This window comes from Herpailurus yagouaroundi, unplaced genomic scaffold (assembly GCF_014898765.1).
Source record: "Herpailurus yagouaroundi ecotype Mexico unplaced genomic scaffold, PumYag 142, whole genome shotgun sequence".
NCBI lineage: Eukaryota > Metazoa > Chordata > Mammalia > Carnivora > Felidae > Herpailurus > Herpailurus yagouaroundi.
This window is the reverse complement of record NW_024412397.1, coordinates 26725827-26745292: the sequence shown is the minus strand read 5'-3', so window position 1 is coordinate 26745292 and position 19466 is coordinate 26725827. Positions and strand designations below refer to the sequence as shown.

Sequence of the window (19466 nt, the reverse complement as noted above, 5' to 3'; positions counted from 1 at the left end):
TTATGGGGGCGCCTGGGTGGGTCAGTCGGTTAAGCATCTGACTTCGGCTCAGGTCACGATCTCGCAGTTTGTGAGTTCGAGCTCTACGTCGGGCTCTGTGCTAACAGCTCGGAGCCTGGAGCCTGCTTTGGATTCTGTGTCTCCTCTCCCTGCCCCTCCCATGCTCATGCTCTGTCTCTCAATAATAAATAAACGTTAAAAAAAATACACGTTAAATATGTGCGATGTGCCAGGCAGTGCTAGGCATATAGCAGTGAACAAAAGTCCGCAATGAGTTTACGGTTTAGTGAGTGAGGGACGGAATGCTTCTACACCATGGCATCCTGGAAGCCAGCCTGCCTGGCTATAGAATCATCCCCACCAGGACCTTCCATGCCAAGCCCCCGGCTGCAGACTGATACCTGGCCTCCAACTGTGAAAGCCATGAAGACACTCTCAATAGATGGTGTCCTTTGGAGTAAAGCATTGGTGCCACTTTGCTGGTCGAGGTCCAGAGGCATCAAGGGGAAGAGAAGGAGGAAGGCTGTGCCCTAACCCAGTGGATGCCAGCCAAGAGCCCCAGCAAAGCTGGAAAGAACCTGTCCCATCTCAGTGCAGGGGCCACACCTTCTCCCGCTCGGTATTCTATTGGAGAAGGGCAATCCCCCGCCCTGAAACAGCACCCAGAGGTCAGAGATTCCTGCTGAGTCAGACTTCGCATCCATATACCCCATTACCAGACGAGAAGCCCAGAGCAGCCATCAAGGGGGACAAGGCACCTGTGCATGTTGGGTAGAGAGGATGTAAACGTGCCATCATGGTAGCCTCTGGATGCGAAGCACCTAGAGATCCAGAGCCGCTCCCTCCACCCCCCAGCCCGGCAACCCTCCTCTTTCCTGATGTGCTGATTCCTTCTTTAGTTTCATTCGGAGCCTGGGTTCCTCCCTCTCCCAGCCAGTCTAAGCCCAGCTTCCTACACCAAATTTCCCATAGATGACATACTAGGACTTCTCGTTCAGAAAATGTGCACGTGTCACTTTGTGTTGCCACTGCCTTCCCCAGCCGGGTCTAAGGTCCTTGAGGGCAGGGACCAGGGTACATTCCGTCATGCCTACAGCACAATGCTTGGTGGGTAATTAGTAGGTACTTAACACATGCACGGTAAATGAATGAAAATTTCACAAGAGCTATGGATTTTCAGGTATTTCAAATGCAGCAAGACATACAACAGCACTACATGAGCTGTTTACCAGAGAACACTGCAACTTGCCCAGGGGTCCTGGTTATGAACATAAATGACTTTAGATGCTCTGAAAAACTCCTGATTATTATTATTATTATTAATATTAATATTATTATTATTATTATTTTTAGAGAGTGAGTATAGGTGTGGGGCAGAGAGAGAGGGAGAGAGAGAATCTATTTTTTTTAATGTTTATTTATTTTTAAGAGACAGAGACAGAGCAAGAGTGGAGGAGGGGCAGAGAAGAAGGAGACACAGAAGCCGAAGCAGGCTCCAGGCTCCAAGCTGTCAGCACAGCACCTGATGCGGGGCTCGAACTCACAAACTGTGATTTCATGACCTGACCCGAAGTCGGATGCTTAACCAACTGAGCCACCCAGGTGCTCTGGGAGAGACAGAATCTCAAGCAGGATCCACATTCAGCATGGAGTCTGACATGGGGCTCGATCCCATGACCCTGAGACCATGACCTGAGCCGAAATCAAGAGTCAGACGCTTAACCGACTGAGCCACCCAGCGCCCCAATTTGTAATTTTGAGTAAAGACGCGTGGATGACACAGCCATAATCAAACCACACACAGCCCAACTCAAGAATGGACAAAGGACTTAAATAGACATTTCTCCAAAGACACCTGAGTGACCAATAATCACAAGAAAAGATGCTCCGTATCACTAATTACTACAGAAATGCAAATCAAAACCACAATGTGATACTATCTCACACCCACAAGGGTAGCTACTATCAAAAAACAGACAAAACAACCAAGAAAATAACGAGGGCTGGCGAGGACGTGGAGAAATTGGAACCCTTGTGCACCGCTGGTTGGAGTGTGAAATGATGTAGTCCCCGTGGGTAACAGTCCAGGGGTTCTTTAAAAAGTACACAGAGAACTGCCACATGACCCAGCAATTCCGCTTCTGGAGTATATACCCGAAAGGACTGAAAGCATGAACTTGAACAGATATTTCTACACCCATGTTCACCGCCAACAGTTCAAAAGTCCATAGACAGATGACTGGATAAAGAAATACGGTGCCTCCACAGGACGGAATATTATTCAGCCATAAAAAGGAATGAAGTTCTGACACCTGCTACATTATGAATGACCGACCTTTAGAGACGTCGTGCTGAGTGAAAAAAGCCAGTCATGAAAAGGCACGGACTGTATGCTTCCACTCGTACGAGGTCCTTAGGATAGTCAGATTCATAGTGACAGAAAACAGAACGGTGGTTCCCAGGGGTTGTGGGGAGGGGGGATTGGGGCGTCAGTGTTCAGTGGGGACAGAGGTTCCGTTTGAGAAGATGAAAAGTTCTGGAGATGGATGGTGATGATGGCTGCATAACACTGTGGATGTACTTAATGCCCCTGAATTATACACTTAAATGTGAATTTTATGTTATGCATATTTGACAAGGAAGGAAGGAAGGAAGGAAGGAAGGAAGGAAGGAAGGAGGGAGGGAAGGAAGGAGGCATGGATGCCTCTCTGAGGAAGACAGCCATAATTTCTAGTTCCGGTTGTGTGAGGTCGGGTGACACTTTGCTTCTCTGAATTTCAAGTCCCTCGTCTGTCACACCCAAAAGGGGGAAAAAGCTACCCACATTATGAAACAGGTTCAAAGACTGAAGGAGATGGGCCAGGTGTTAACCCTCCCTGACCTCTCACCTGTCACCCTCCTTCCCTACCGGCCCCTGGGCAGTGGTTTCAGCTGGCTGGCTTTGCCTCTGGCGCCCAAATCCCGCTCACCTTTCCCGGGGGGGGGGGGACCCTGGAGCCCTACTGGTGGCCCCCCGCCCCCCCCAGAGTGCTGGAGACAAGGAAAGGAAGGCTGAAGTGGGAAAAGTAGAATTTCACCCTCTGTGGGAAGCTTGCGGTGGGTATATTTTCAGGATGGGAGAAGGAAGAAGGTATTTTTAGGGCCGGGTATTCTTCCCACTACTTCTCAAATCCTCCTTCACCGAGAGGGAGAAGAGCCACCTCTGCGGGGAAGGGAGAAGAGGGGGTTCCCAGGGGCCTCGCTTGAGGGGTGAGGCAGCCGGCACCCTCGGCAGAGCAGGAAGTCATCCCGTGCTTGGTCCTGGGGCCGGGACCGCCGGGGGCGGCTGACCCTGGCCAGTGCCCGGCCAGCCTCCCTTCCAGAACAGCGTCCTTTTTGGGAACGGGGCCTAGAGCTCCCTCCCCCCTGCGCGGCCACATCCCCACTCTGCCTTCAGGATCACCTGAAAGGGAAGTTTATAAGAGGAAAAGGAACGAAAAGGATCCCATTTAACAGCACATGCTGGGCGGGGGAACTTCCTGACAGGAAATGCTGTGGAAGCCGGGCCCGGTCTGGCCATGGAAAACTGGTTTGGCTCAGAACTGGCCAGAGTGGACAGGAGACCTCGGGCAGCTGAACGCCACAATTAAACTGGACTTGTCCGAGGTCACTTTCTTTCTTGTGCCTCTTCAGCAAGCAGACGCTATAATAATCTGCACACCACAGGGGGGAAAGGTACCATTTCTTTTTTTTTTTTTTTTTTAATCCAAGAAAAACCCCACCCTAATTTAGGCCGCAGAGACAGAAAGGGCTACTGGTTCGGCCGGCAAATCGGCAGCAGATGTAGGCAGCTGAGCGGAGCCAGGCCGAGCAGCACGGCTGACACCAGCCTGAGTCACCCGGGTGTGGAAGGCGGGCAGCAGTGGGCAGGGGGCGGTTATCTTTATTCTTGGGCTGGGGTGTGGGGTGGAGGAAACAATAGAACAGAAGAATCCTCGGGGCTGGGACTGGCGCAGTGTGGCAGGCAGGTATAGACAGGTTCCCAGCAGGCTGCTTCTTCTGAGCCAAAGAATTCAAACAAGCCCTCCATCCCAATGGGGAGAAGGCCTCTCCTCCCCGCCCCACGCGACGAGACCTTGCAATGTCCCATTGGCAGGGCTGAGTCTGGCTGCGGCCGGTCGGCCGCTCTCCGCCCCTGCTTCCCCACCCGCTTTCTCTAAGAGCCAGGCCATCCTGCGGCTGGCGTGGGCGGCCCAGGCCCTGCCCGGGCTCCTGCTCTGCTCAGGACCCCGTTCCTGGATCAGGCTCTACCCCCTCTCCTCAGTGTTCCCTTTTCTCTCTGCTCTACAATGCATTTCTTGTGGTTCCGAGACACAAGCTCCCAGGGTGAAGGCCCTGTGCCTGCCTCTCAGGCTACTGGCTCAGCCCACGGTGGGGGACCTGGTAACACTGTCCCCTGGAACGAGAGCTCTCAGGAGCAGGGACATCCCCTGCCTTGGTGGCCCTCCGGCAGCGGGCCTGGCACAAAGCAGGGTTCAGCAAGTGTCCGCCATCTGAATGGATGAGTACCACTGGGCATCAAGGCTTCTAGAACATTCCAGCACCCCTCTGAGGCCGGCTTAGCGGCTCCTTGTATGAAGAGGAGGGTGTTCATGATATCCTTGAGTCAATTAAACATAGAACTCAGCCTGGGACAGAGTGTTTTGGTTTTCCCGGCCCTCACAAACCTTCCAGTGATAGAAAGGAGAGAGGAATCAAGGCCTGCCCTCAAAAGTGCACAGAAAACAGAATGGAAGCATTTTTCGCGGGAAGGTCTCAGAGCTCTGCAGCCTGGGGAACGGGGAGGGAAATGACGCGATCAGGAACACTTGGCTCATCAGAGGAATGGAAACCTAGGTCTCTGGCCATCCAAAGCCTTTCCCATTCACTCATGTTCTGGGGACAGGTCACGTGGTTATTAACATTCTGGCACCTTTTGTTTTTAATTCTCAAGCTGTCCTTGACCCTTGGACTCCTCTGGTTAATTAAATTCACATTCGCCAGGATCAAAATCGGTCATCTTTAAAAAAAAAATTTTTTTTTTAACGTTTATTTATTCTTGAGAGAGACAGAGCGCGAGCAGCGAAGGGGAAGAGAGAGAGAGGGAGACCCAGAATCCGAAGCAGGCTCTTGAGCTGTCAGCACAGAGCCCGATGTAGGGCTCGATCTCACTAACTGTGAGATCATGACCTGAGCCAAAGGCGGACACTTAACTGAATGGGCCACCCAGGTGCCACAAAATAGGTCATCTTTTAAAGTGCACAGAGAAGAGAGAGGTGGCAAAAGGTATGAGGGAAAGGAGAAACGAGGGGCTTTACCATTTTCCTGGTATACAGGCCTCTGTGTATTTTCTCAAGCATTGCTTGAGATCATCGGTAACAAATAAATGAGTTTTCATCGGTATTCATGCTTCCTCCGATTGCACTGCTAAGCAGACTACTCGGCAGACTTGGTTTCTACCTGTCACTGTCTCCCAGCCCAAATGCCCACCTCGTTCTACAGGAGACAAGGGGCCCAAGAGGGGCCGTCGGGTTTCAGCTGCACTTGCTTGCTGGTGGCCGGGGAAGGGGCGGCGACACGGAAGGGCTTCTAGCTCAGGGCCTTGAGCCGGAAGCGAGACAGAAGCAAGACTGAAGTGTCAACAGCCAGTCCAGAGAGGAGGCACCTGTCCAAACCTCCAGGGACCTGTTTGGGGCCTGAGGCTCCAGGAAGCCCAGGAGTGGCCCTTCTTGCTCCACCACGGACTTGGCTGAGATCAATGATGGTCACGCTGTTCTGGGTTGTTTATTCCACCTCCATCTCCTCACTTCCAGGATGGGATCTGTGGGCGTAACCTGCAGCTTTTGGGATAGCAAGAACCCCGGGCCTGCTTTGGGTTCTTCTCGGGGAGGGGCACATAAATCCCTCCCATCTTTTCCCAGAGATGGTTTTCTCTTTCCTGCATCTGGATGGGAGAGTGTTCAGGTTGAACAGAAGTGCTAGAGAGGACCCACCTCTCTGCTGGCTAATCCCCCAGCACCGGCAGAAATCAGAAACGCGGGTCAAAGACGCTCCAGCCTCCCCAGAGACCCCGGCCATTCCCTGAGCGTTCCCAATAGAACACATTGTCTATGGGCACCTAAGGCAGGGCCTGGCATCCAGGCTACCATACGGAGGGAATGTTTGCTCCCTTGACCCTCCTTCCCTGATCTTCCTCCCCAGGGCACATTTGGGCACCTTCAACAAGAGCCCCTCTGTGTGACAGACCCGGGCTAGGTGCGGTGGGATGAAAAGCAAGGAGGTGGGTGGGGGACAGGACCCCACTTAATGAGTTGCTTCTATGTCACAAGTACTTTGCGAAGTGCTAGACCCCCATACTCTGACTTGATTTCCTTTTCACAACAGTTCTGTGACCAACTGACAATCGAGCAGTGCAACGGGCTCTTCATTAATAAGCATGAAGGTTGATGTAGTAAGGGCCTGGGGAAGGAAAACAGAAAGTGCCCTGGGGGTGGCCCAGAGGAGGTCAGGTGGGGCTGGGGCTTCCCTTGGGGGAAGGCTCACCAGCAGCCTTTCCACATCCAGGATACTAACTCCAAAGACTCCCTGCTTTCCAAGCACTTTGCTCTGAGAGCGAGGTCAAGGTCGATGCCCAGAAAGTACTGATCTCCCAAGCAGAGCAGACACAAGAACCCCAGGGGCAGGAGGCACAGGAAGGGGGGCCAGGCTTGGCAGGAGCTTAGTTCAAGTTACTGATAGACCTGCACCCCCACTGACCCGAGGCCTTAGGATAGCGACTACTACAGGATTTCCACACTCTACCCTCTGGGCTTGCAGGCCGGAGCCAGGGGTCCCACGATGCACTGCTTTACTGAGAACCCACAGGAGCCCAGGCACACACGGTCCCTGCACGCCCCCCCCCCCCCCCCCCCCCCCAGAGGCCTGGCCATGCTCACCTTTTCCAGTCATCTAATGAAACCAAGGAGGAAGCTTCAACTAAGTGCTAACCTGGCTTTAATACCTCTCCTTAGCATCCTACGTGTGTGTGCTGACAGCCTCTAACCAAGAGAAGCCCCAAGCTCGCTTCTAACAAAGGCAATGAAGGTACAGTGGAAAGAAATTACTGATCCATTTCGTGGGGGGAAAATGAGCGAACTAAAAAGAAAACATTTTCTCCTCTATGGTCTTCTTATTGTAAGGGCAATACAGGCTCATTCCTAAAAAAAAACCCAGAAAATACAGAAAAGGAAAAGGAAGAAAACAAAAGCCACCATCTATCCTGGCTATTCAGGGACAGCCCCATGCACACTTTGCAATATCTATATTTTTGTGCATATAGGTATTTTAAAAATGGGATTATATATTATAAACTGCCTCGTAATATGCCTTTTCTCCCCGCTTAACAATATTCATAAATTTCTATGCTGTCCTGACTGCCTTTGCTAGAGGGGAATTTAGCTGGTCTCTTGGTTAGGGGCCATTATAGATACCTTGGGTGTTAGGGGCACCCGGTGGCTCAGTTGGTTAAGCATCTGACTTTGGCTCAGATTATGATCTCACGGTTTGTGAATTCAGGCCCTGCGTCAGGCTCTGTGCTGATGGCTCAGAGCCTGGAGCCTGCTTCAGATTCTGTGTCTCCCTCTCTCTCTCTGCACCCCCACCAAAATAAAAAAAATTAAGATTAAAAATTACACATTAAAAAAAAATTAAGATACCTCGGGTGTAAAGGTTAGTACTTATTTGCTAGTTGATGCCTCCTCCTCGATTTAACTTGACTAGTTGAAAGAGAATTAGAAAGAAAAAGAGAGTCTATGGATGCACACTGGTAGCCATCTTGAATAATTTTGTTCTAGAACAAATATTGGAAGAATTCTCCAACCTCTGGGTTTCCAGCACCCATCTCCTCTAAATAAGGAGGGTCTTCTGGGTATCTGGATGTTCAGAGGGCAACTGTGAGTGGAAGGGAGTCCTTGTCTTCCTGGGATTCCCTGAGATTTGTGCCCTGGTCACCAAGGACCCAGTTGCTGAAGTCTGTGTTCCCAAAGGAATAAAAGGAGAAACTGGTAATTAGTCAACTGAGCAAAGCAGATGGTCTGATTTCATGCCCACCTGAAAGTAAATGTTTTGGACCTGAACTCTTAAGTGTGGCTGAATTAACCAGATAACAATCAGGCCTGCCCGCCCCCCCCCCCCCCATAGAACCATGGAGGCTAATTCTCCCACAGCTGAGCATAGTGTGAACAAATCAAAAGTCAAAGGTCAAAAAAGTTCCAAAGGTATTTTGGAATGTCCCAGAGGCCTGTTGGTCTTGTGTCTATGAACATTCCAATACAGGAAATCTGCTCCCAATTCCCTTGTGCGAATGGGGGTGACAATTAGGAGAACAAAGTGGGCGACACTTGAAAACACGGCACCAGTGATTCTGATATGGCACCCTCCTCATACACCCCAAACCTCCTGCCTCTTTTTGTGCAATTAATGCACAAAACCAGGGAATGAGGAAGGGGGTGTGGAGCATATCACGCCCCACCCAGGTAGACTGAGCCTAGTACAGGGCCTGGCATGGAGTCGCTGCTTAAGATAGCTTGTTGGATGGATGGGTGGATGGATGGATGGATGGATGGGTGGACGGAAGGAGGAAGGGAGGAAGGGAAGGAGGAATACACAGAGAATTTACAGTCAGGGCATGCATAAAGGACACCAGGGAGTTTAGCTGCTTTAGCATCAGATGCATGTGTGAAAGTGGCAGGAGGTGAACTTCTGAAGGTGTGACAGCTAACTGTAGCAGAAACAACACTTAATGAGCACTTGGTAAGTGCCCAGGCACCACGCCAGGTGCTTTCCATGCCCAGGACTCAAGTCCTGTCTGCCGCACTGCTGCCTCCCTGGTTGCCAGCATAAGATGGTGGGGGGGGGGGCACTTCTCACAAGGGTCTTTCCATCCCTTAACCTTCCCCAGCTCACATGGCTGGATTCCAGCCTGAGCATAAGCTGTGTCTACCCAGAATTAGAATGTGTCAGGGTGCATTCAGGAGAGTCTGGGAACAGGTGGCCAAGCATCTGTTGTTTGAAGGAGCAAGCTGCCCACCAAACATGAGTCTTCTAAGGCAGATGGAGTTGAAGCCCTGAAAGGGTCTCAGATGGTTCCCTCAGGGTTGGAGGTGACAGGAGATTTGGGTACAGCTGGCTTTTGTCTCTAAGATAGCCCTCTGGCTCTTCTCCCGTGGTTCCAATATCCCTTCGTTCACCTGTTCATTCACTCATTTGAGACGCAAGTATTGAGTACCTATCATGTACCAGGTTCCGCACCAGGGAAGGAGTCCTAAAGGGGGAGGCACAGGAAAATCTAAAGGGGGCGGTGTCTCTAACATCTCTGAGATGGGAACACAAGTCCCCTTGGGGCCTATGGTACAGGAGTCAACACACAGATGGGGAGGGGGGTTGTCCCACCTCTGTGGAGCACACAGTGTGGCAGGGCACCCTTGACCCACACTCCACGGGGAGTGGCAGGCCCCAGCACGGGGAAGCAAGTTCACAGGTGCACAAGGGAACAGTCATGGGACACCCTGGGGCACACCAAGGGTGATGGTGAGTGCAGTCCCAGACCACGTAGAAGCTTAGCTGCTGGAAACCCAGTGCTCTTACACTAGAGTGGCAGAAACAACCTGAAAAATAGTGTTTGTTGCTTCCATTGTGGCCCTAATTTATACCCAGCAAGTATGGCGTGGGAGACACAGGCTATACTTACATTATGGTCGTTAGGAATTATAGAAGGTTGGGGGCGCCTGGGTGGCTCAGTCGGTTAAGTGCCCAACTTCGGCTCAGTTCTAGAGTTTGAGCCCTGCATCAGGCTCTCTGATGTCAGCATGGAGCCTGCTCTGTGCCCCCCTCTCTCTGCCCCTCCCCCACTTGTGCTCTCTCTCTTTCTCAAAAGTAACATAAACACATAAAACATTTTTTAAAGGGGATTACAGAGGAGTTTTCAAATTGAGGTGAAATTCACATAACAAAATCATTTTAAGCCGAACAATTCCCAACATTGTGCCATCGCCACCTGTACCCAGTTTCTCAAACATCCGAAAAGAAAGCCCCATCCCCATTTACCACTTGCTCTCCGCTCCCTCTTCCTCAGCTCCTGGAAACCACCCATCAGCTTTCCGACTATTTCGTATAATTGAGACACAATATGTGACCTGTTGCGTCTGGTTTCTCTCACCTAGTGTAATGTTCCCCTCGTTCATCCACTTGGCGGCATGTTTCAGCACTTCACTCCTTTCTTATGGCTGAACACTATTCCATCGATATACCACAACTTGTCAATTCGTTGATCTGTCGATGGATAGTTGGGGAGTTTCTCCCTTTGGGCCACTGTGAGGAGTGCAATGAACACTTGTGTACAAGCATTTGCCTGAATCCCTGCTTTCATTTTTTTTGGAGTGGGATTTACTGAAGGGAAATCATAGCTCTTTGAGCTAGAGTGAACTCTAAGGTCAGTTCTTCCAATTTTACACACAGGGAAACTGAGGCCGTTATTTGCCCTGCTGTGGGCCACCTCCGTGTCAGGATAGGAGGTGTGGCCAGAAGCCAAGGCTCTTCCCTTGTCTGTTGCTCACGGTATGGATTCCAAGGTGCCACCTGCACATGATGTTTATGGGGTGGGTGAATGAAAGAAAACATTTACCCCTGGTTTCTAAAAGTATTACCCACTAGGAAAAGGGAAGTGCCCCTTATCCCATTTCAAAGGTTCAAAGGATCTTGAGGTCGGAATAAAATGAGCCCAGCAACCACTTCCCTTGGAAGAGACAAACGCAACCAGAGTGGGATCAGCAGGTGCTTGTCACTCCATTCCCTAACCTGTCCCCTCCTGGCTACCTCGGCTTCTCCTCGTCACTTCCCGCAGTAGGGGGTGAAGTTGGCTGTGCCTCAGTGAGTCACCGTGGCTCAAGGAGAAGGGGGCCAGCTCACCCCTCAGCCAGAGCCTTGTAGGAGCCATACTCATGGAAGAATGCCCTCACTGGGCAGAGCCAGTGGGCTCAAGCCCACTCGATAGACCAGCTGCTGTCCCATTGGGCTCTATTGGGCTCTCATGGTACCAAACGATTCCATTTTGCAGGGCATGATGTGGTCCCCAGGACTTCCTGCCTGGGAGGCGATAGGAGGTCTGGGCAAAGGGTCTGTGGTAGTAGAACCTCAGAGGGGACCAGGCAAAGGCAACACCACTGGCAAGAGAGCCTAGTCTGTTGGCCAGTGAGCATGTGGCCAAGGGTTACAGGGCACGGTCAAGCTCCTTCCTTGCCCTTTCACCTCCTCCATCAGCAGGACTGTTGAAACTTAGGTCAGCTGCACAACGAGGACAGCTACCCTAAGGACAGTGCTGCTAAGGAGCAGGGAGGGGCTCGGAGCTCCCCCCCCCCCCCCCCCCCGCTCCCTTCCCCCTCCTGTCCCTGACTGGCCCTGGCCTGGTCATTTGACGTCTGGGGGCCCCTGATCCTGCATCCGTAAGGGAAGGAACTGTCTCTGTACCATTCCTTTAAGCTCTGAAGGGCCCTTGGCAGTGACCTCCACACCCCGGCAGGTGTGTACCTCACACTGGATGTGGGACAGCAGGCTGTGGCTGACAGCGGCACCGTGTAAAGCGTGGTGAGCTGTCCCGACTCACAGGCTGCCGTGGGCTGGGCCGGTCCCCGTCATGATGCACACAGCTAGCCTCCGAGCCCACAAGGCCGGAGCAGCCACAGAGCCCACGCTTTTCTCAGACTGGCTGTCACCCTGTCCACCGTTCCTCTCCTGCCTCTGTCACTTCAGAGAGTCCGGATGAGCCCGCGGGCTCGCTCCCGCCTCCTTTCCCACTCAGATTCATGTCTCCTTTCGTCCACTCGTGCTCTGTGTAACCTCTCACCAGTATTACTGCAGCCTTCTTGGGAGCCAGACACCGGCAGACCTACAGCCCTCCCTGGGGAGCCCACGGCGGGGACAGCCAGGCAGCCCCGCGCTCGGATAAACACACTCTGGAGGGTTACATCTGAGGACAAGGATGCTCATCCAGAATAATGGGGCAGCAGAAAGGAATGGCTAAGCCTGTTGGGCGGGGCTGAAGAGAGGATCAGAGGCACCTTAGAGGACGTGGCCTCTTGGGGAGCAGAGAGGACAAACGCCTAGAGGCCCTGGACAGGCTGGCCATGTGGGAACACCTGAAGTGCAGGTAAGAAGCCACATGCTCCCTGCACCCTCCGACTCCCACCCCAGTCCCAGCCAGTCCCCAGCCCCCCGCCTACAGTGGCTGTCTCCTTCCTGTCTCTACAGATCCACAATTAGCATTTCGCCACTCCTGATGCTGATGGTTTGCCCTTCTACGACAGATCCCCCGAGGCCCTGGACCTCCTCTCGTATTCTGGTGCCTTCCAGAATCAGGGCTGGGCATGGGACAGCTGGCAAATGGTGCTCCAGGCTGCGGTCCTTCCACCAAGCAGGCGGTCCTTCTGTCCTCGAGCACGTGGAGCAGCAGCAGGGGACAGCAGGATTCCAGCTTGCCCTGGGGACTGACCCCCTACAGAGATACCACAGAGCTTCTCCTCTTACTTGGGGTAAGGTCCTTGAGGCGCATGCACAACAACAGCTAAAATTACGGATCTTCTTTTTTTTTTTTTTAATTTTTTTTTTTCAACGTTTATTTATTTTTGGGACAGAGAGAGACAGAGCATGAACGGGGGAGGGGCAGAGAGAGAGGGAGACACAGAATCAGAAACAGTCTCCAGGCTCTGAGCCATCAGCCCAGAGCCTGATGTGAGCCTGACGCGGGGCTCGAACTCACGGACCGCAAGATCGTGACCTGGCTGAAGTCGGACGCTTAACCGACTGCGCCACCCAGGCGCCCCAAAAATTACGGATCTTCTTAATGCAAATGTTCAAGAAGCAGAGTAGAAACCTACCTGCAATGAACACGAGAGCTCAGGGGCCAGCGCTCAGTCCCAGGGCAACTCAACAGCCTCACTTCCGGTGAGACTTGGCAAGGCTCCCGGCCCCGAGAGACGGGCCCTGCAAGCTCACAGCACAGGGGCGCGGAGTCTGTACTTGTGACTCTGGTTTTCTGATGCTCAACACCTCTGGAACGCCCCACGTCATGGCGGGCAAACACATCTGATGTAGCTGTGAAAGGGAGGCGGTTCTGTGGCTGATCTGAAGGCTATGATTCTGCTTATTCTAAGGACTTCTTTCCAACACCCCCATCAGGGTCCTCCTCCCAGGTTCTTCACTCAGTCCCTGCTCCCCAGTCTCGGCATACTGCCCGCAGTTCAACAGGTGTCTGACGTCAGGTTCAGTTCAGCAAAACGTTTTGAACTCTTACTCTGTTCCAAAGACTCGAGACCTGAGCCATCCCACATGGGAGCAGCGAGCCACACATGGCTAGTGGCACATAAAATTCAGCTAGTCCAATGAAGATGGGCCGTGGGTACAAAATATATGCCAGATTTTGAAGATCTGGCACCAAAAGAGTGGAATACAGCATTCATAACTTTATATGAATTATATATCGAAATAATAATGATATTATTGAGGAGACTGGGTTCACTAACATACAACACTAAGATTAACCTCACCTATTTCTTTTTCTTTTTTCAGTATGACCACTAGGAAAACTTTAAGGTGCAAGATGTTTCTGTAAGACAGCGCTGGTCTATATACCCAGGGAGGCCAGGAGAAGAAAGTTGGTCCTCACCCTCAGGCTTCACCAGGGTTTGGGGCCCTGGAGTGTTCCAAATGAGTTGACATGAAAACAGCGTCAGGGCACCTGGGTGGCTCAGTTAAGTCATGACTCTGTCTGACTCTTGATTTTGGCTCAGGTCAAGATCTCACAGTTCATGAGATTGAGCCCCACGTCGGGCTCTGTGCTGACAGCCCAGATCCTGCTTGGGGTTCTCTCTCTCTCTCTCTCTCTCTCTTTCTGCCTCTCCCCGACTTGCGTGTGCGTGTGCGTGGGCGCGCTCTCTCTCAAAATAAATAAAATTTAAAAATAAAATGAGATGAAACAGCCCCACAAGGCATTTGTTTTCCACATAATTATGCACCATCCCCTTGCACCACCTGCTTGGAGAAGATTCCAACACACCAAATTTCATACAGGGCAACAGAGCGTTAAGGTATCTGGGGCCAGATGTGGGGTCTGATCTATCATTTTCCTCCGCAGGTGAGGCAACAGGTAAAAGTCTTCCACACCAGTCTCCGGACACGAGCACATTGTTGGTCGTGCTGTAACTTTCCCGACCCACCTCCGTGACTACCAATCACGTCACTTATCTGCAGGGACCCAAGACGGAATGGAGCCGTCCCTCAGGTTCTCAGCAGAGAAGCAGCAAGCTCAGAGAAGGGCTAGAATCCGGCTGAGAAGGGAAGGGCCATGCAAGCAGTCTCAGCTCCTTGGCTGTCCTCTGGGGCGTTTGGCTGCGGCGAGGTACTGGTCGGGGGGAGGTGTACCGCGTGATCAGATACTTGGAAAGAAAGAGGAAGTACAGACAAATCGCGTGCTCTGAGTCCCTTCCACAGGCCGGACATGGTTTTTATGTAATCCCCCTACCCTCCCCACAACCCTGCTAGGTGGGTGTGGGCTCAAATTATGGACAAGAAAACAAAGGCTCAGAGGCTTAAGTGACCCAGCCTGGTGCACTCCCCACAGAACGCTCCCCACAGAAAGGATCTGACGCATGAAATTGTTGGAGGGTGGGGCCTGGCCGAGAAATCAGGCCATGTGTCCTGGATTCAAATTTCATGAACTAGGCGATCTTGGACAAGTGCTTTCCCTTCTTAAACCTCAGTTTCCTTAAAGAGAAAATGTAGCTATTGGTGGACAAGGCTAGTGTTTCTCTCACTTGTGAAAACCATAAGTCACCATAGCATTTTTTTCTTCGTGACCAGGAAATAAACCTGTGTGTGTGTAAAACTGAACGAAAAGCTTGGTTGAATATTTACGTTAAGTGCATATGAGGAAGGTTGATATTTTCTATTCTGTTCTGTTTTTCTATCTCTCTGTATCTTTTTCAGCTGGTGGATTGCCATCCGCTAGATGAATCAAATGACCCACATGAGGTTGCCACCTACAGTTTGAAAAACATGGTTCTAAATGATTGATTTCCAAGCACCTCTCCAGAACTAATAACCTGAGGGTTTGTAACTGATGCCAGACTGAAAATCTGTAAGAACCTCGGTCTCTCTTTCCTTCTCAATATTCCTCCTTCCCTTCCAACTCCCTTTCCCCTCCTCTCGTGCTCCCGCCACCCCCACCTCCTCAACAGGCTAAGCAGAGAATTTACCATGTTTCTCTCCACCCAAGGGCACCCTGGCACCAGGGAGGGACAAGAGGAGGCCGCTCTACAAAACGGTGCCTCTGACCCCCAGATCTTCCTTTCTGGAGGCCATTTGCCAGGACACAGAAATCTCTCTATTACAACGGAATGCTTCTCCGTAATGGACTTTGTTGGAACAGGGCTTTGCCGCCCAATCCAGCAGCAAAACATGTTTCAGAGCCCAGAAAAAAGATGACATTGAGAAGTTCTCCTGATTGTAAACGGTGCCTGTGGAAGGCAGTCCAGTTACTCCTTCCGATCGTGAGGCTATAAAGTGCCTTGTTTTAGCAACCCCTTCCAGGAACTTCTTCTTCCTCCTACCTTGTCGCTTCAGTGGCCCAGGACGAGCAGGTGGATGTGCCCTGATCCCACACAGCGGATGCCGAATTGTGTTGGCAGAAGCAGACCTTTAAACACAGCCGAGATATCTGTCTGGGGGTTCTTGCGGGGACAGCCTTAACCTCCTTGCTGCCAAGTGCCTGTGGAAAGCCTCTACACCCAAGCATTCTAGAAGCTTCTGAGGGTATGAGGCCTCCTCTGCGTCCATTACCCCTGGGGGGATGTCCCACTATGAAGTGTGGTGTTGGGAGGCAAGCGGCAGCTAAGGAGGGTGGTGGCGGCGGGGGGACAGGGAAGGACGGAGCCCAGCAGAGGCTCAGCTCTCAGAAGGCAGGGAAGGGAACTGGCGGCCAGGAGCGGAGCTCACTGGGGGGCAAACACACGTCGTTCTCTCCCGACTGCTGGCTGTTTTGGGGACCCTCCCTCTACCTGTTGCCTCGACTGGGTAAATGCCTGTGTTTCATTTCTTTTATTTCAATTGTTATCTTAGGACCTATTCCATCCCGGCCCTGGGTTAACTCTCTTAGAAGTGGCATCAGGTGACTCTTCTGGTCCTGGCCAGTGTTTCCTCACTGCTCCTGTGTCCCTCGGGGCTGACTCCCATGGGGGCCACAAATCTGAACTTCACTGCGGCCTTCAACATACACCTGGAGACCCCAGTGGGCTGTGAGCCAGGGATGAGTGAACTGCTCAGGCCCCAGCATCAGGTCTTGGCTTGCGCTGATACAGATTTAGACCCAGCATGGCCAAAATGGGCTTCTTGGGACCCTCTGGGCCAGGGCCGAGCACTCTCCCATGCTTCTTGGATTCCTCAGAGGTCCTAGTTTGCAGCACCTGGCAGGACACAGGCAGAAAAGACGGCTGCTTGCATGGGGTGTGGTTTCAGGAGCCGGGAAGAGCCTCTCTCACCCTAATCCCTTTCCTACTGTGCCCCCAAGCCACCTTGGTTGTCTGATGCCCATAATTCCACAATCAAACCTTCATTCCTTTGGAGCAAGCCAAACTTGGACTTTAGCCCATATTAAAATGCCCATCCCTGGGAGTGGCATCATTAAAATCTTATCAGTCACTTATCTCTTAGAATGAATAAGTTCATTCAAATAAACTCAGCTGAACTCAAGGGCGTCGTTTGTGTCTGGGCCTCTGCTGGGCCTCCAGGGGGGATGGGAAGGTGCGAAAACATAGTCCTTGCTTCCAAGGCCCATAGGCTCCTTCCTGAGAGCAGGCTTTGAGGAAGGGATAGGAATGTGCCAGACAGAGGAGGAGGAGGGAGAGGGAAAGAAGAAACCCATTTCTGCACCCAAGCATGTTGTGATGCACGCCCAAGGGACTTGTCACTTCCCCCCCTCCCCCACAGAATTTTTCTCACCAGAGAAGTCTGGCACAGGCGCATAGCAGACAGGAATTCATGCTCCCTAAACAAAGGTGAGCCGACCACAGTTGGCATTTCTGCTCTGCTATGTATCAGCCGTGACTCGGAGTAAGTGACGTAACAAGCTCTCTACGCCCGAGCGTTCTCATCTGTCAAATGCAGAGAATAACAATACCCACCTTCTAGGGTTGTTATGAGGATTGAAAGAGTTGGTAAGCCTGATGGACTTATCATTCCCTAGTAACTTCCAGAATCACTGCACAGAGATGTAATTGTCTCCTGCTTCAACAGTGGGCCCATGTATGCTGCTTGCTCCCAGATAAGATCACGGACAAGGTAATGAGATGTCATGTATCGAGGCACTGGTTTGCATGTCCCAGTTTATTATAACAAGGCAGGAGAGGCAGCAAAGGCTGGGAAAGACTCTAAAGTTTCCTTCTTTCTTTCTTTAATTAAGAGAGAGGGAGAGAGAGAGAGAGAGAGGGAGAGAGAATGTGAGTGGGGGAGAAGGGCAGAGGGAGAGAGACAGAATCCCAAGCAGGCTCCACACTCGGCACAGAGAGTTAGGATGTGACTGCAGGCCAGAGTCTAAACCCCATGCTCCCTTCACTGAATTATGCTACCTTGTTAAACATAGAATTTTATTTTTATCGGCACATACGTATTTGATTTTAAAATGTATACACGTCCGTGAATAAAATTTGGAAGGTAAAAAAAAAAAAAAATCACGTTAATAAAAAGAAATGGACACCTCTGTTGCTACCTCCTAAAAGCAATTCCTGTTAAAAAGGAGTTGATAATGTGAGTACCCGGCCTGGCCGGGAGGATGTGCTCAGTCTACATTAGCCAGCATTAGTATCTACTGGTAAATCTCTTCAGGGGAAACCGGGTGTTGGCTATGTTGAGCTGGGCTTCGGGCTCAGTGTAAGGAATGCTGGTCATGGACAGATGCTAGGACCTCTTACGGAGGTCTGGGATCTTCAGAGACCCCTCCCTGCCCTGGCCAGTGTCCAGGGCAGGTTCGGTGACTCTGGCCCAGGTGGGAGGCCTCTGAGGGGCTCTGGCTCCTTCTCCAGGATCCCCGGCTTTTGTGCTGACCATGAGTGGGCTGTCTCAGCCAGAGGTGATCAGAGGCCGGGCCACTGATGGGTTAGCGCTTGTCCCAGGCAACCTGTGGTTGTCCCAAGAGGGGCACGCTGGGCAGTTAGGCTGCCTCTCTTCTCTCCCTGCACTAGGGTCTGAACACTGCTGGCCAATTCACCTTCTCAGCAGACAACTTGGATCATGCCATCCTCTAGCTCCAACACCTTCAATAGGTTGTTGGTACTTTGGACCGACTATGGGTACTTGGTACTTAGTACTTCACCCATGGCATGAAGGAGAATCCCTTAACCTGGCATTCACTCTGCCCCCACCTGCTCCCTGGGCGTTTCTTTTTCTCACTGCTGTTCCCACCTAATAGCCCCAGCGAGCACTCGCTGAGCTCTGAGGCTGTGCTCTGAACTGCTGAACAACCTTGTGAGGTAGGTACTATTACTACCCTCATTGCATAGATAGGGCACTGAGTCACAGAGAAGTTAAGAAACATACTCAAGGTCACCTAGCTAGCTGGCGGAGCTGGGATTGAATCCCAGGAAGCCAGGCTTCAGACCTGCTGTTCCTATTTGCGGTCCCATGGGGCCACACCCAGGGATCTGTCAGTCTGGATCACTTCCTGTTCCCCCAACACCCGTGCATGGTCCTGCTGAGCGCCCCACTGCTCAGGCAGAACACGTCCAGCCCTGCTTGCTGTCTTGGAGATGCACATGCCATTGTATCTGCCTTATTGGGTTCCAAGGGCTCGTCTGTGCATCCCTGGTCTTCCTACAGCAGCCCAAGCTGGCTTAGAACTGTTTGTTAATGAATATATGAATGAATGAATGAATGAATGAATGTGTGAATATATGATGAATATATGATGTGAATGAATATATGATGTGCAACAGGTTTTAAACCCGGCAATGGCACAAAAACAGACACATAGACCAATGGAATAGAATAGAAACCCCAGAACTAGACCCACAAACGTATGGCCAACTCATCTTTGACAAAGCAGGAAAGAACATCCAATGGAAAAAAGACAGTCTCTTTAACAAATGGTGCTGGGAGAACTGGACAGCAACATGCAGAAGGTTGAAACTAGACCACTTTCTCACACCATTCACAAAAATAAACTCAAAATGGATAAAGGACCTGAATGTGAGACAGGAAACCATCAAAACCCTAGAGGAGAAAGCAGGAAAAGACCTCTCTGACCTCAGCCGTAGCAATCTCTTACTCGACACATCCCCAAAGGCAAGGGAATTAAAAGCAAAAGTGAATTACTGGGACCTTATGAAGATAAAAAGCTTCTGCACAGCAAAGGAAACAACCAACAAAAC

At 51.4% G+C, this 19466-nt stretch overlaps 1 protein-coding gene and 1 long non-coding RNA gene across 5 annotated transcripts in view; one reads left to right on the top strand and one right to left on the bottom strand.

Annotated features, from left to right (window-relative positions):
• ZBTB7C (zinc finger and BTB domain containing 7C) overlaps window positions 1–19466 on the bottom strand; it is a 158859-nt gene that overhangs the window by 40883 nt on the left and 98510 nt on the right. The window contains exon 1 of one of the 4 annotated variants that reach the window (XM_040478890.1): window positions 12927–13792. The exons of the other annotated variants lie outside the window; for them this stretch is intronic. The gene's annotated coding sequence lies outside the window, so the exon portion shown is untranslated. Of the gene's footprint in view, window positions 1–12926; window positions 13793–19466 lie in introns of those variants that run through there. 4 annotated transcript variants of the gene reach the window in all.
• Window positions 13053–19466, top strand: part of LOC121032955 (uncharacterized) — a 104921-nt gene continuing 98507 nt past the window's right edge. The window contains exon 1 of the long non-coding RNA XR_005791616.1: window positions 13053–13139. This is a non-coding gene — a long non-coding RNA (uncharacterized LOC121032955). The remainder of the gene's footprint in view (window positions 13140–19466) is intronic.